Source organism: Castor canadensis, chromosome 1 (genome assembly GCF_047511655.1).
Source record: "Castor canadensis chromosome 1, mCasCan1.hap1v2, whole genome shotgun sequence".
Lineage (NCBI taxonomy): Eukaryota > Metazoa > Chordata > Mammalia > Rodentia > Castoridae > Castor > Castor canadensis.
Genome location: NC_133386.1, coordinates 177,424,824 through 177,439,719, shown reverse-complemented (window position 1 = coordinate 177,439,719; position 14,896 = coordinate 177,424,824). Strand labels below are relative to the sequence as shown.

Genomic DNA, 14,896 nt, shown 5'->3' with positions numbered 1-14,896 from the left:
AGACAGAGTTGTAAGCTTGGAAAAATGTCTTTCTTCCTTCATGTTGGCCTTTGGCTAGAACATGGTAGGTATTCACAAAATGTAGGCTGTATGAAAGAGGAAAGAAGGAAGGAAGGTAAAATATAAAGAAATGATCTTCTGACTCTAGAAGTATAGAGCAGGATAGGATGTAGACATTGATCCTCTCATGTGTGAGGAATCTCTTTGACAGGATTGGAGAATACTGAGCATGGGACAGTGGGATCTTATCCATGTTTCCACCCAAAGTTTTATTTAATTACTTTTATTACCACAAAGTTATAGATATGATTCTGTCTTTGTCATTTTGGCACTGAAAGAATTAATATAAGTGAAATCTTTCCTTTGGTCATAGAGATAGCTAGAGATACATTTGTAGCAAAATGCAGCAGTACCAAGTCTTAGGAATTCTTAGAAATTTTTCAATGACTATAAGCCCAGGTAAAATAGCTAGTGTGTCCAAAACTATCAGGCTTGAAGTATATTTAGATAAAATATACTTAAGAAAGTTTGGAAAATTCAGATTGAACAAAATACATGACATATTGGAGAATCATAAGAGGAAATCCAAAGCTTTTCTTTGGAATGATTTAAGAGGAATAATGAGAAGTGTAACTATCAAGATGCTTTTCAGGGTGGGATAATTTTGGATTTTTATCAAAATAAATAAAAGCAACCAAATCCAACTTTCTGCCTGAAATTTTGTCTTTTTTTAAAAGGACATAATAAAAATATATGACAAAGCTCTATTTAAAACATTGAATATCAAATTCAGAGACAATTAGGGACAACTGAGGAAAACAAATATAGACACTCCAATTTGTCTCAGCTTATTATCTTTAGATCTTTAGAGAGGTCCAGGCCATAGTGTGGGGAGAAATGTTCAATGCAAGACCTGAAAATACAGAAAGGACATTGGGGTTAGAGTTTGAAGAGGAAGTATGCCAGAGATCAAAGAGCTAGAAACATAGAGGAAAGAGGAAAGAGGGAAGAGAGAAGGAGGAGGAAAGGGAGAAAGAAAAAGAAAGTTAATATGAAAGGATTTGAGAACAAGAGAAGAATACTCCAAAGATATGTAGAAGTTCCTCCTTAACTTTTCAGGTGCCCATCAATGACTTCAAAGAAACTAATCCAGCCACAAGGAAGAAAATCCTAAAGAAAAGGGGAAATTATATCCAGCACTCACTTCTTACTTAGGAAAATTCCTTTTCTCATCAGTAAAACTAAAATAATTTCACAATTCAAGAGAAAACCCATAGCATACACACAGATGAGACTTGTGTCACTAGGGACAAAACTATCCCTAAACTAGACATAACAAATGAAGCTTACAAGCAAGATTCAAAGAAGTAGATTATTTCCACATAACCCCATTGCACCTGAGAACAGCAAAGCATTAGAATTCATTCTGATTTTCCAAGTGCCTATTTATCAATTTTTATCATAAATAACATTTTGCAAACTTATACATCATTTTACAATTGAAAATCAAATATTTTATAAAGCAAATTAATTAGAAATCAAAAAATTAACAGAAAAATATTACATTTGATTGTTGCATAAGTCAGAGTATCCCTAAAATACTTAATATTATACTATTTGCTTTTATAATCAAAAGTTATCCAGCAAAATGAATGCATTTTCTCTGATTAAAAAAAGTCTGAATTGTTGAATTAAGACCCACATGTATGGATTATTGAGTCTTAGGCATCACCCAAATTTGAACTCGTCCCTGGGGCTTACACAGAAGTTCTAATAATGTCATTCATTTGCTGATAACTGTGTTAAAGGGCAGCTTCATGTCAAAAATGCACAGGAACAGCTGGCTCCATAGAGGGTGGATTTCCAGTCTACTCATTATGTCTCCCTTCCCTAAAGATGTTGAAATTCTGAATGCCACTGCTGATTAGACTTTACCAGCAAAGATTTATCTAGACAGGGCTTCTACAAGATTTTATACTCACCTTCTCATGACTGGTAACTGTTTCATGAGTTTTAATGTTAAGGTCATTTAGACTCCAGTGGATATGAACTAAGAGATAGAAATGTCATCAACTGTTATTTTTAAGGATATATATATATATATATACATATATATATATAGTGAGTCTAAAGGTTCTTACTTGAATTTCTGTGGCATATTAGTTAGAATAAATTAATATCAAATTAAAGAAAAATAATGCTTCCCTGACTGAAGAACAGAGGAGAGACTGTAAGGGTGTATGCCAATTATGACAGATTGACTATTACAATGGACAAAAGAGAATTCGTGGGATATTTTACTTGTATAGTGACACTAAGAACATACATGTAAAATAGGAAAGGTTCAGAAAAGTATATTTTAAAAATTTGCAATGAGCCTAATGTCAAGTATTGCTAAATATTAATATACGGTACAAATTACCAGAAATTGGAAATAATACTGACTTAAGCTCCAAGACTATGAAAAATGGACTTTGTTTGAAGTGAATTATCAAATGATTTGCTCAAACCTGTCAGGTGTTAACAGAATTGTCTCAGTACTGGGAGCTGACTACTTACTAAAGCTTCCCTCTATGATCCTGAAGTACAAATAGGGTAGACACTTAAGAACTGGTCACTTACTCAACAAAGAGCTGCTGGAAGATACAGGTCCTGACCAAATTGTCCAAATGAAACTTTTGTTAACAGGGAGGGCGCAGAGTGGGTGGTAAGGGAGGGGGTGGGGGCAGGGGGGAGAAATGACCCAAGCCTTGTATGCACATATGAATAATAAAAGAAAAAAAAAACAATGTCAGATAACGTCAAGTCAAGTCATCTCAATCTGTGAAGTTTCTTAATGCTAGGAGCATTTTAATTTTACCACCTTTCCAATGAACCTGAAAAAAAAAAATCTGTGCTTTGCAAGTTTTACAGATTTGAAAGTCCTTGTGTTGAAGGTGAACCCCCTTACTGGGAAGGTTAACTAAATTATTTTTGAAAATAAAATCTTGTAATTGATAGATGAGGATAAAATATCCTCTTCCTAAGCTTTATGATCTAAATTTATTTCTGAAGTATTTTTGAATAACTTTTTAAATGAAAATATTAAAATGTATTTTTTTATTTTATCATTTTTGCAAGTATAAAAATATCAATGAGAGCTTAAACACTGCCTAAGATAGTAATATGATAATCTCATTATTTACTGCTGGAATTATCTAATAATCTGTTGATTTTGGATAATCATTCTTGGATGGGTGCATCCAAGGAAAACTAACATTTCTGGAGTAGCTAGTAAGTGCTAGTCATAATGGTTAGTGTTTACCTTAAGTATTTAAGGCAACCTTGATGAAGTGAAGTATTTGCTGTAATAAGAAATATGCCAAACCTGGATTAGCACTGTTACATGGAAGTAGCCTTGTATCTAATCTCTATAGACCTAATCTAGCAGGCCAGCCTTCTGTGGGTTTTAATGATCTGTGTCAAAATTGCTTTTAGTTGGAGGTTAAAGGTATTCCTAATTTGAATGAAGACATTAGTGTGTGCAAACATTCTAATGACCTCTCCAGACAGATAGTATTTAAATTTTTTAAAAATTTATTTTAGCTTTTTATTGTTGTATTGGGTGGAGGTACATTGTGTCATTTACAAAAGTTCTTACAATTTATCAAATATATCATATTTGAATTCACTCCTCCACCATTCTCCTTTATCTCCCTATCCTCCCATTCCTGGAGTAGTTTCATTAGGTATCATTTTGCCCTTTACATACATTTGTACACAGTATTTATGTAGGGTGATACTTTTGAGAACAAATGCCTTCATTAATTTTACCTCCCATTATTTTTGCTGTAGCCAACTTCAAATAATGGAATGCAGCTTATATCAAAGTCTGTTTGGTGGATATAATATGCAGTTTAAATGAACTGGAGCCAGGTGTGGAGGCTGAGGCAGATGGATCATAAGTTTGAGGACAACCTGTGCTCCCTAGTGAGATTTTTGTCTTAATTATACCAAAAAGCAATAAACCTCTCTTGGGAAAAACCATGAGTTTTTGTTTAAGGGATGTTTAACTCTGGTTTAAAGCATCCTAATAATACAAGGAAACTCAACCATAGCCAACAAGTAAGTACTTAGAACTGCATTACTTTGGCAGGTAAATGGGTATTGCTTAGTGCTAGAAGGGAAGGTAATGGAGAATAGTGGTTAAGAATATGGGGTTTGAAGTCAGGCATCTAAGAATTATAACCCAGTACAGTCACTTGTGTGACTGTGAGCCAGTTACTTAAACTCTTCAAGCGTCAATTTGTTCTTGTAAATTCAGGGGAAGAAAATAACTTGCCTGCAGAGATGCTATGAGAGCCTAACCTTGCAAGTGTACAAGGCACCTAGCTCAGTACTGGGCTGTTAGTTATCTGAACATTTCTTATGTCCAAGGAGTGAGCTAAGACTTCAACACATGTCCCTTCCTAAAGAACAACTCCATGTGGGAGATAAGATTTTTTTTTTTAACATTCTACATTTAAGAAAAATGAGGTTTACAGTATTCTATATAAAACATGCTGGCAGGCACACACTTGGGCCAGGCTATGAGAGTAGGCTTATGTCTGCTTTTATCACCTGAGCTGCTAAGCATATTTCTGTTCATTTTTCTGACATGATCTTTATCCTGCTGAGAGCTGAGTACTTGTCATAGCTGTATAGGAAGTTAGCGAATTAGGCTCTTAGGAGATAAATGACTTGCCAGTGGTCCCATGGTTGATAAATCGTACAGTCAGGTTTGAACCCAGATCTATCTGATACCACATTTTCTTTACTACAAGTGTCATGCTTTCTTTTACCTCCTGGGTTCCTCCATCTGTACATGTTCTATACTTCAAGAATCCTTCTACACTGTCTCTGCCAAATATTATTACTTCAGTGATTCAACATTATCTACAGGAGAAAGCCCAATATCTTTGTAGAATTTGCTTTGCTCTTCCTAACCTGAATTCTCCTTCCCTCTCTGGTTTACTGTTTGCCAGTGGACTTGGCAATACTTGCACCCCTAATGTAGTACTTGTAACTCCCCTACACTGCCAGGTCGCCTGATGCTTCACTGAATTAGTGCATGTCGGGAATGTGGTTGCCTACCATGTCCTCTTCATAACTTCTTATTCTTCCATCAACATTCCAGAATTTCTATAGTCCTGGTTCACAAATAAAATTAACCACTCCCATGGTGGTAATCATAAAAGTATACATCTGTCCTATAGCTGAGAACATAACTGACTGATAGCTCAAGCTGCTGCATTTGAGATCCAGTGGGGGCTGTCACTGTTAGACTGTTTCTTGGGGATTATTCCCAGCCAATGACTGGTTACTAGAAGATGAAACTCAAGACTCCTCTAATGTGGAACTTCAGGATGCCACACTCTTCATCAGCCAAATGAACTGTGTAGCTCCCTACTCTTTCCATCCATGGTCTTTTCATTCTCCTTCACATGTGTCAGACTTATCCTTTGAAATCTACCCTTACTCACGTTTATTTCAAATTTTCATAAACATTTGTCCCAAATTTCTTATATGTCAAGTCTTTTCTTGATGCCCAGTTTTTGGTTCCTGAACTAACATAGCATATGGGTGCCTTTTTCTATTTGGTATACAAACCACCACAAATAACATACTGGATTCATTCACTCAGTTGTTGCATTTCTTATCTAATCTCCTAGGTTATAAACCCTGTACAATTAGGAATAAATATTGTGGTATTTCTTTTATTTTTAGCACTTAGTACACTTCTAGGTACTTAATATGTTTTTGATAAATGAGTTTGAATAAATTAGTATTAAAATTATGATCTTAATAAGATGAATTTATTTGGGTCAAAACAAGCAAAACTATGTGTTTGCTTCTCAGGTAATACTGCCAATCAATTTGGAGAGAGATGAAAGTCAGCTTAGTGTCACTGATGCTAGGCTTGTGTTTCTGAATATTGCCAGTTAGCTTCCCCATGCCCAAAATATTTTCCTGAGTTCAAGTGAGTTTTCATGCTTATGATCTTAATTTAACCAAACTTGAAATCTTGAAATATCACTGAATACCTCTCATCACTAAATGAAACAGTCTTGATTAATCACTTTGAGCATTTCAAAATAATTTGCCAGTTAACCTATATTTAACATAAGCACGTGTAAAATTTATATGAGAGTAATTTGTTGGCTGAAAAGCATATTCTTAGAGAGCTATAAATAATTAATACTTCAAATAAGAAGTAGAATCTAGAAGGTTCTATTTATTACTGGTAAATCCATTACAAATGTATTTTGGTCTATAAGATAAAAGAAATCACTACTATTATTTTATCTTGGTCAATTCAAGAGTTATTTATAATTTTGCTACTGCAAGAAAAAAATAATTAAATATATTAGTACTTGTGCCATTAAAGCCAATGTACACCTAAGGTTTTTTTTTTAAACCAATTTTTTATCCTTCTCTCCATCTTTACTTGTTAGGTATGTATTTATTGGAATTATAATGGCCAATATTTTTAGTCTAATATAAATAATAATGGCAATATAATAAACATTATTTACTGAATGCTCATTAAATATATGAAAAAATTATGTGTTAGCTGTTAGAACCCCCATTTTCCAAATGACATGTTAAGGATTAGAGAAATAAAATAAGTAAGAGACAATTCACAGCTAATAACTGGGGCATCCATGGTTTAAACCCAGATCTCCCATTATTTTGGACCATCTAATATGAATCAGGTATTATAAAAACTTTATACTCAAGTTTGAGTACTGGAAAAGTCTATTTTATGTAAAAAGCATACAAGGCTCTTCTAAGCTTATGGGTTCTTCTAGAGGCAATAAAGAGCCACTGAGGGTTTAAGGCAGAAGAAATAAAGTATCTTGATTTTTCATTACACAACCCTCATAACTGAGTAATAGAAGTATAACACCACACCCAACTTTTTAGTGGTTGAGATGGGGTCTCATGACCTTTTTTGCTCAGAATGGCTGCAAACTACAATCCTCCCAGTTTCTGCCTACTAAATAGTTAGGATTGGAGGCATAAGCCAGCTCACCTGACCTCTTGATATGTTTTTGAAAAGTACTATCAAAAATATACGTTATGGAAAATTTGGAAGTTAGTAGATAAAGCTAAAAAAGTGAAGTTTACAAGCAATTTACTGATGAAGTTTTTAAAGAAACTGACCACAGCCTGATCTAAACATGTAGGCATAGAAATGGAGATGAGGAAAAGATTGCAGTAACATTTTAAAAATCAGAAGCTCAGCAGTAAGGGTTTGCGATCAAATGATCTAGCCATCACTCATTTTCTCTTCTGTAATGTGAAAACAAAAATCTATTTCAAGGTATAACCATGAGGTTCAAGTAATAATATACTATCATAAATTGTGGATGGTACATTCTTTTTGTCTAGACTGTTTTTATAAGCACTCTACTTATACTAAGAAATTAATTCTCAAAACAGCACAAATAGTTGAGTAGTATCATAATCACAATTTTACAGATGAGAATACTGAGGAAGAGTGAGGTGAAGGAAAAGTGATAGAGTTGTGATAGCCTAAGATTAAAATAGTACCATGTATTATATGTTTGACACACTATGGCTGCTTTATAAATGATTATAATTAGTTACCTAGACTAATATCCTTGAAAGATAAGACCAAATCAGACTCATTTTTATAATATGGTAATCTGGAACCTGTTGATGTGAATTGAGCTATTTATCTGGACCCTTGTAGACATAGCACATACATTATATAATATGTGTAGTATGTAATATGATATGACTATATTATATATTTATAAAATCATAAAATATATGGTATTTTGAATTTACTTTTTCATGTTTTTATAGCACTACAAATATATGAATATCATTTTAATTCTGGATGATACTTATTTTTCTTCTTGCCCAATCCAGTCTTGGCCACCCAACCACTTACCTTCCATAGAGTTGTGGGATTTTCTCAGTTTTGGATTATGTTATGAAGCATGCATTTCTAAGGCAGAGTCATTACAGTGTAGCATTTACTAGTTGGAGAAGAATTTATAATGCATACAATAAATAATTCTCTTCATTTAAGAATAAAGACATAGACATAAAAACGGTTGTGTGAACCAGAGCAGTCTCAGGAGAAGAAGGGTACCAGGTAGAAATTCCTCAGCTGTGATATTAGTTATATGACCTGGGACTGACCATCTAACTTCATGTTGCTTTAGTTTTCACAAATCTGCCTCACCTAAACTATATTTTCAGGAATTTCATGTTTCTCTACACAAGATGTCTTAACTGGCTCAAATTAATAATGACATTTGCAGCCTAACTTGTACAACACAAAATCAAAATGAACCATATAATATGCTTACCCAACATACTGGACACATACTGTGTGTACAACACATGCTACCGGTTGCCATTTATGACCATAAGAATAATGATTTGTACAGTACTTAGTTGGTGTGGCACAAAGATATTGTAAAACTGTGCAGAATGAATTATCTATAGGATTTCCTTGCTCTTCTCTTGATCTCTTCTCTCTGACAGTTCAGATTCACTGTGGTGATCTCACTCAAATGGAGAAAGGTCAGAGCGAGATTAGTTTTTTCCTGCCAGACTAGCTGTTTATCAAAAGAAATGGACTGTCAGAATTAGAGGAAGACATGGACCTATTTACTCATCTTCACTCACTTCTTGTAATGCAAGTTCACTTGAAAGACCATTGCCAAGCGAATTCTTCCAAAGTGACTTCAAGAGGTGGTTCTTCCAATTAGATTGATATTAGTCATAACTATTTTATTGGCTCTTGGTAATTACAAAGTGAACTACTGCTGTTACATTCCAACATTACAGTGAATCAGTTTAAAGTGTGACTACAAAAAGAATGAATTATTCTTGAGACTGAGTGCTTCATAACCAAGTAATTGCAATAAATTAATTGGGTCCTCAAAAATGTTAGTGTTATTAATTTATTTTTTAATTCATTATTAATCTTCCAGGTATGCCTCAAACTTTCTGTGGAGTGTAAAGGAGGTTGGCTTTTGAAACTCTACTGTGTTAACTCCAGATTATATAAATCTGCTTTGGAATTAATTTTTTTTGTGTGTGACAACTCAGCCAAAATTGGGATGCTGGTTTCAATCAGTGATGACAGTTGCAACCATGCTGTAGTAGTTCAGAACTAAATAATAAAGGGCTCCAAGTGCTTACTTGATGTAGTGCCAAATACATAGCACATGTTCAAAAGTATTGTGTTATTATCATCACTAATTTTATTGTTAGAACACTATATTTTCCTTCTTGTGTACATCAGACAATGTAAGTTGCATATTTCAGTTTTTAATAATGGTTATTATGATGGAAAATAAATATTTTACAATTTGAAAGACCCTGCTTTCCATCACAAATTAACTTTATCATCTAAATTGGATATCTGAAAATCACTGTAACTAAACTTTATGTATAAATAGCAATATACAATTTTATCAAGATTGAGGTATGGCTCAACCATATTGCATATTCTAGTTAGCATATCTTATTTAGTTGATGATATTTAAATTATATTTTCACTAAATTTCCAATTTTATTTACCCATCTCCCTGTGAAAGTGACTGAAAAAATATTATGATTACAATTTTGTAGCTGAGGATCTGTGATTCAGAATGATATTATATATCTAAAACATGGTGGATTTGGAACTGAGACCTAGCTTTTCTTGGAAAAATGAATTCATTTATTCAGTGATGTTTTAGTTAGTTAAAAGAGAAAATTATTGAATATACCTCCTTCCTCTAATGGAATAAGCTTTTTTCTATATTAGGCAGACAGGGCTCTGTTTTGTTAGGACAGATACAGACCATAGTTAATAACAGCAATAATAACAATAAAAAAGAAACAAATTTTCCCCTGCATCTAACAATTGAGGAAAGTATAAAAGTCCTAAACTTTTGGTCCAATAATATTGGCAAATTATTTAAGCATATGCTTGGAATGTCTTCATGTCTTCTATCCATAATGTATAGTGAAGCCCGTACCCCATGCCAGGCGTGACTCAGGACACTAGAAGTACAACAGTGAACAAAACCAATGGCTATCCCTTTTCTAATGGAATTTTCTGGCATAATAGGAGGAGAAGAACAATTTTAAATGTTTATTTGAGAAAAAGGTTGTATCTTAAGTGGTAATGAGTGCTTTGAAAAAAATTAAAATGTGACTAGGGATAGGCAGCACCAGAAGTAGTGTGCTTTGCTTTTAAATAGGTCTAACATGAATGCCCTTACTGAGTAAATAAATGAATTTCAGTGAAAAACCAGTGGAGATAAGGAGATTCACTTGGATTAAGGGAAAAGCATTTTGGGGAGAAGAAACAGCAAAAGCAACCCATCCAGGATTTTTGAGCAATGGCCAGGAAGCCATTACGGCACAGGCAAAGTAACCAAGAGACCTCTCAGAGGAGGAGGTCATTGGTCTACCCCAGTTGGGGGTAGGAAACTGGAGAGAATTGCATTCTGGAAGATAAGAGAAAATATTTTAATTGAAAGAATTTTCATATTATTATAGTGTAAACTATACCTGTATTAACTAATTGGCTTATACATGCTAGGATTTACTACATATATTTAATGACAGTACTAAATGTCTGATTTACTTCAGGATAGAGTGAGAAACAATTGGATATTATATGTGAATGTCCATTAAACGCACAGGGTAAATGACTAAAAAAATACACAAATGTACACATACATATACAGATACACTAATAAAAACATTGTTGCTGTCTTTAAAGCACAAGACAGAAAAAAGAAATTCACAACATTGCCTATAAGTTTCAGCAACTTCAAGGGCAGAAAGGTAATATGTGAGATGGTTATTAACAATGACTATGATCCAAACAGAAAGAGAGAGAGAGAGAGAGAGAGAGAGAGAGAGAGAGAGACTATTAGTTTCGAGAGTATTAAATGGGAATATAAAAGAATGATATTTCAATCTAAAAAATAGCATGAAAAATGGCCATAGAAGGGCAAGGCACATACAAGAAAGAGAAATGAAGAATTAACTCATTTTACAAAAATTGTGTGCAAAGGAAGATGGAAATAAATATTAATAGATACAGTGTTCCTTCCTTTGTGGAAAATATTACTTAACAATCCAGTAGAAAGAAAATTTTGATATTTTTCCAGATATTTTTCCAGAATCAAATATTGTGATTACCATTACTTTATAAAAAGCCTTTTATTATATTCTGGGAAAAGCCTCAAGCATGACATACTGTAAGATGAATATATGCTTGAATAAATATATAGAAATATAAATTGTTCCTTTTAAGTTACTCCATTAGGTAGGTTTTAATCTCAAATAATTTTGCTGGAGCTATTTTCTAACTTCATTAAATATAAGGTCATATTTTAATTTTATCTTTTTCCTAGAAATGGTTGTCCTTATTACAAGGCTGCATGATCACCCAGTAAGAGTGGAGCCAAATAGGCTGGAATGTCATCTGAGACACTGAATATATGTGAGTGCAACACCAATATGTCGTATATGTGACATAAGTTACCATTAAAATGACTATATTTGTGAATTAGCATCATTAATTGTGGAATACTGTCACGGGCAAGCTGTTGCTAGTAAGACTAGGGTTGTGTCATGCACCTGCAACAGGTTCCATTTCTTCTTTAAGCACAAACACTGCAGTTTGACCTGGAATTTCCTGTCTCTAGCCTTGCTTCCCAGTGCAAATGGATGTATTCTCAGTTATTTTACTGTGTGGCTCTTATTGAACCCATTATTGACCCTTCATTTTCCTTTCTCTATCACCCTGTGTACCAGAGGCCACACTTTGATTTATTTTCCTATGTGAATTCAAAGTCTACTAGTAGTGTTCTTTCTGTACCTCTAGTTCTCTGTCAGATCTATTCTCTGCTATATTTTACTTGCCAGTTGCTAACTTAATACTTATTTGTGCAATTATTTGATTATTCTATGTATCTTTTACTAAGTTACATGCTCCACACACAAGGATCAAATAGGTTTACTGATGGATGTAGACATTTGCATTACCATGCTGCTTGAATCTCAGCAGAATTTGGCAATTCAACTCATTCCAGTCCTGTCCTGATTGTAAGAAATCTCTGCTTTTTGGCCTCAAATCTTCTTGATTCTTTAGTTTCATATGAACCAGCTTCCTTATTTATAGACAAAATGTGGTTATTTGATGTATATATGACTAATTTTTTGGCTTTAAACCTCAATACATATTTGTATCTTTATTTTCTATTTCTTGTTTCCCTGAATAGAGCTCCTTACATTTGGTTTTAAGCTAAAACTTTACATTTTTATCAACTTTATTAAATCAACAGTTCCTCTCTTGATTTGCATTTTCAATATTCCTGGTTCCTTCTAAAAAGGCAAAATCCAAGAGTCTGTATTATTCCTTTACCTTGGAACTGTTCGGCCAGTGAAACTCAAAGCAAAACAATGTGCTCTCTGGTAAATGCACCATAATAATACATGTGACTTTAGATAAATGCACCACATAAACAAACCAAGTGGAATTCAACCCCCATAAGCTAACATCCTCAGAGAAGAAACACATATAATCCAAGTTCAATCGAAAGACTCTGTTGACTATACACTCATGAGCCCACAGGTATTTAAAAATTATTGTAGAAACTTGATAAAAGAGTACCATTGATTAAATAATTTCCAAAGGAATAAAGTCCTCTCCCAAATTCTTTAAATTCTCAATAGATGTACAAAATACAAGGTAGAAACTGTTTTAGGAATCAAAATAGAGACTCAAAAATACTATATACCCACCTTCATTTCTTTGCCATTCTAAAATAGGCTTTCATTCTTTGCTCTGTTTGATTCTCTTCTTTCTTTAACTCACATGAATCAACTGCCTGAGTTGAGTACATTTTTGCCCCAGGTTTGACATTCTCAGATCCCACTGGGATTCTGTTTCTAGTAATTACCTACAGCTGTGTGCACTAAAACCCATGGATTAAAGGCTCCTCACATTGCCCCTCCCTCAAATCTTTGGGAGATCTTCCAGTCTGTGGAAAGGGATCAAGCAAATCCAAACTGATTGTTTAGTGGCCTGAGGGCAAAATAATTTATTTTTTAATTTAACTTTTTCATTTTGCCATTAGTTGTGACTTTGTGCAAGTAGAAATAATAATTTAAAAAAAGTATCATGAATTTAGTTTTACCCAGTAAAATGTTTTGAATGCAACCCATTTTTAGATTTAATATTTGAATTCCATTGCTTGTATAATGTTCAGTCATATGTATCACTTTCTTACAGGGTTATTTATAAAACTAAATAATTCTGAAAGTAGATCACAGGTTGCTTAAGATAGAATACACTCTGAGAAATGCATCATTCTGTGACCACTGTAGAGTGTGCTTACACAAACCTAGATGGGATGCCTATTATACACCTAAGCTGAAAGGTATAGCATAGTTTTCTTTTCTTTTTAGAATTTTCTTTTTGGCAACACTAGGTTTGAACTCAGGGTCTCAAGCTTACTAGTCAAGCCACAAACCCTAATTTCTTTTATATGAAAAACAATACACAAAATACAGACATTAGCTAGGAATATGTGGGTTAGGATCCATTATTGTTACTGTCTTTCCCCCTCCATACCTTGTTGCACTGGAAGGGTCTATGGACAATCACATGCACAGAGTACCATCTCCTATGATTACAGGGATTTCACCTGGAACACCTCATAACGGACCTTCCTAAAGCTTTTTTATAGTTAACTTTTAAAAAATATAAGTAGAAGACATACACTCTAAAATAGCACAAATGAATATAGGATAGAAAATACATAAATCCTCCCTTCTACCCCATCCCCCTTTCTTAAAATAACTTCAGCAGGTTTTGATGTTGCATATTCATACATATATAGAATGTACATCTACCATATCCACCCTCCTTTACCTTGTTCATTTACCCTCCGCCTCTTTCTAGTGCTCTCCCCTTAACAGGATTTATTTTACCTTCCTTTCCTTCATTGCTTAAGCGTCTGTTACTTGTTCAGTGGGGGTTTTTTTCTTACCTTGATGAAAATATATTTTAATTGTTTATACACTTATTCAAATGTGTATACATTGTTTGGGCCACCTCTCTCCCTTACCTGTGCCCTCTTTCCCCCTCCCTCCACCCCCCTCACTTCCAGACAGAACCTGTTCTGCCCTCTTCTCCAATTTTATTGAAGAGAAAACATAAGCAATAATTAGAAAGACATAGCATTTTTGCTAGGTTGAGATAAAGATGGTTATGAAGAGAGATTCCTAGCATTGCTTCCATGCACATTTATATTATAACCAGAATTGGTTCATCTCTACCTAACCTCTTCACTACTTCCCGGTCACCTTCCCATAGTGGTCTCTGTCAGTTTAAGATTACTTTATTCTCTTCTCTACAGTGGGCACATTAAACACTTTGAAGTTTTAGGTTTCCTTCCTTTTCCCTAGTCCTCCTGTACACATTCTCCCCTTTCAGTGGTAATTTTTATCTTGGTATTTTAATTATAGATATATTGTGCTTCAATCAGTTTAACTCCCTCCACTACTCTTCTTCACCCTTTTCCCCCTACCCTGTATCATTCAATAGTTTTCAGTGTGCTTCACTGTGTCATGCTCCAATACAGATGCGATTATTTCATTAACTCACTCTGTATCATTCTTTTCCCTTTTTCCTTCTTACTAAGTCTCCTCTACCAATTCCACTTTTGGAAATATATTCTTTATGTATTTATATGTATGTGTGATAATGCTTATATTTGTATTGGATCTATTTCCACATATGAGAGAAAAAAATGCTACCTTTGTCTTTCTGAACCTGGTTAGCTTCACCTAAGATGATGTTCTCCAGTCCCATTCATTT

The 14,896-nt window shown here is 34.0% G+C and overlaps 1 protein-coding gene across 6 annotated transcripts in view; it reads left to right on the top strand.

Moving 5' to 3' along the window:
• The window catches only part of Lrrc4c (leucine rich repeat containing 4C), a 1,195,224-nt gene that overhangs the window by 449,431 nt on the left and 730,897 nt on the right, over nt 1-14,896 (top strand). The window contains exon 1 of one of the 6 annotated variants that reach the window (XM_074044636.1): nt 11,493-11,512. The exons of the other annotated variants lie outside the window; for them this stretch is intronic. The gene's annotated coding sequence lies outside the window, so the exon portion shown is untranslated. Of the gene's footprint in view, nt 1-11,492; nt 11,513-14,896 lie in introns of those variants that run through there. 6 annotated transcript variants of the gene reach the window in all.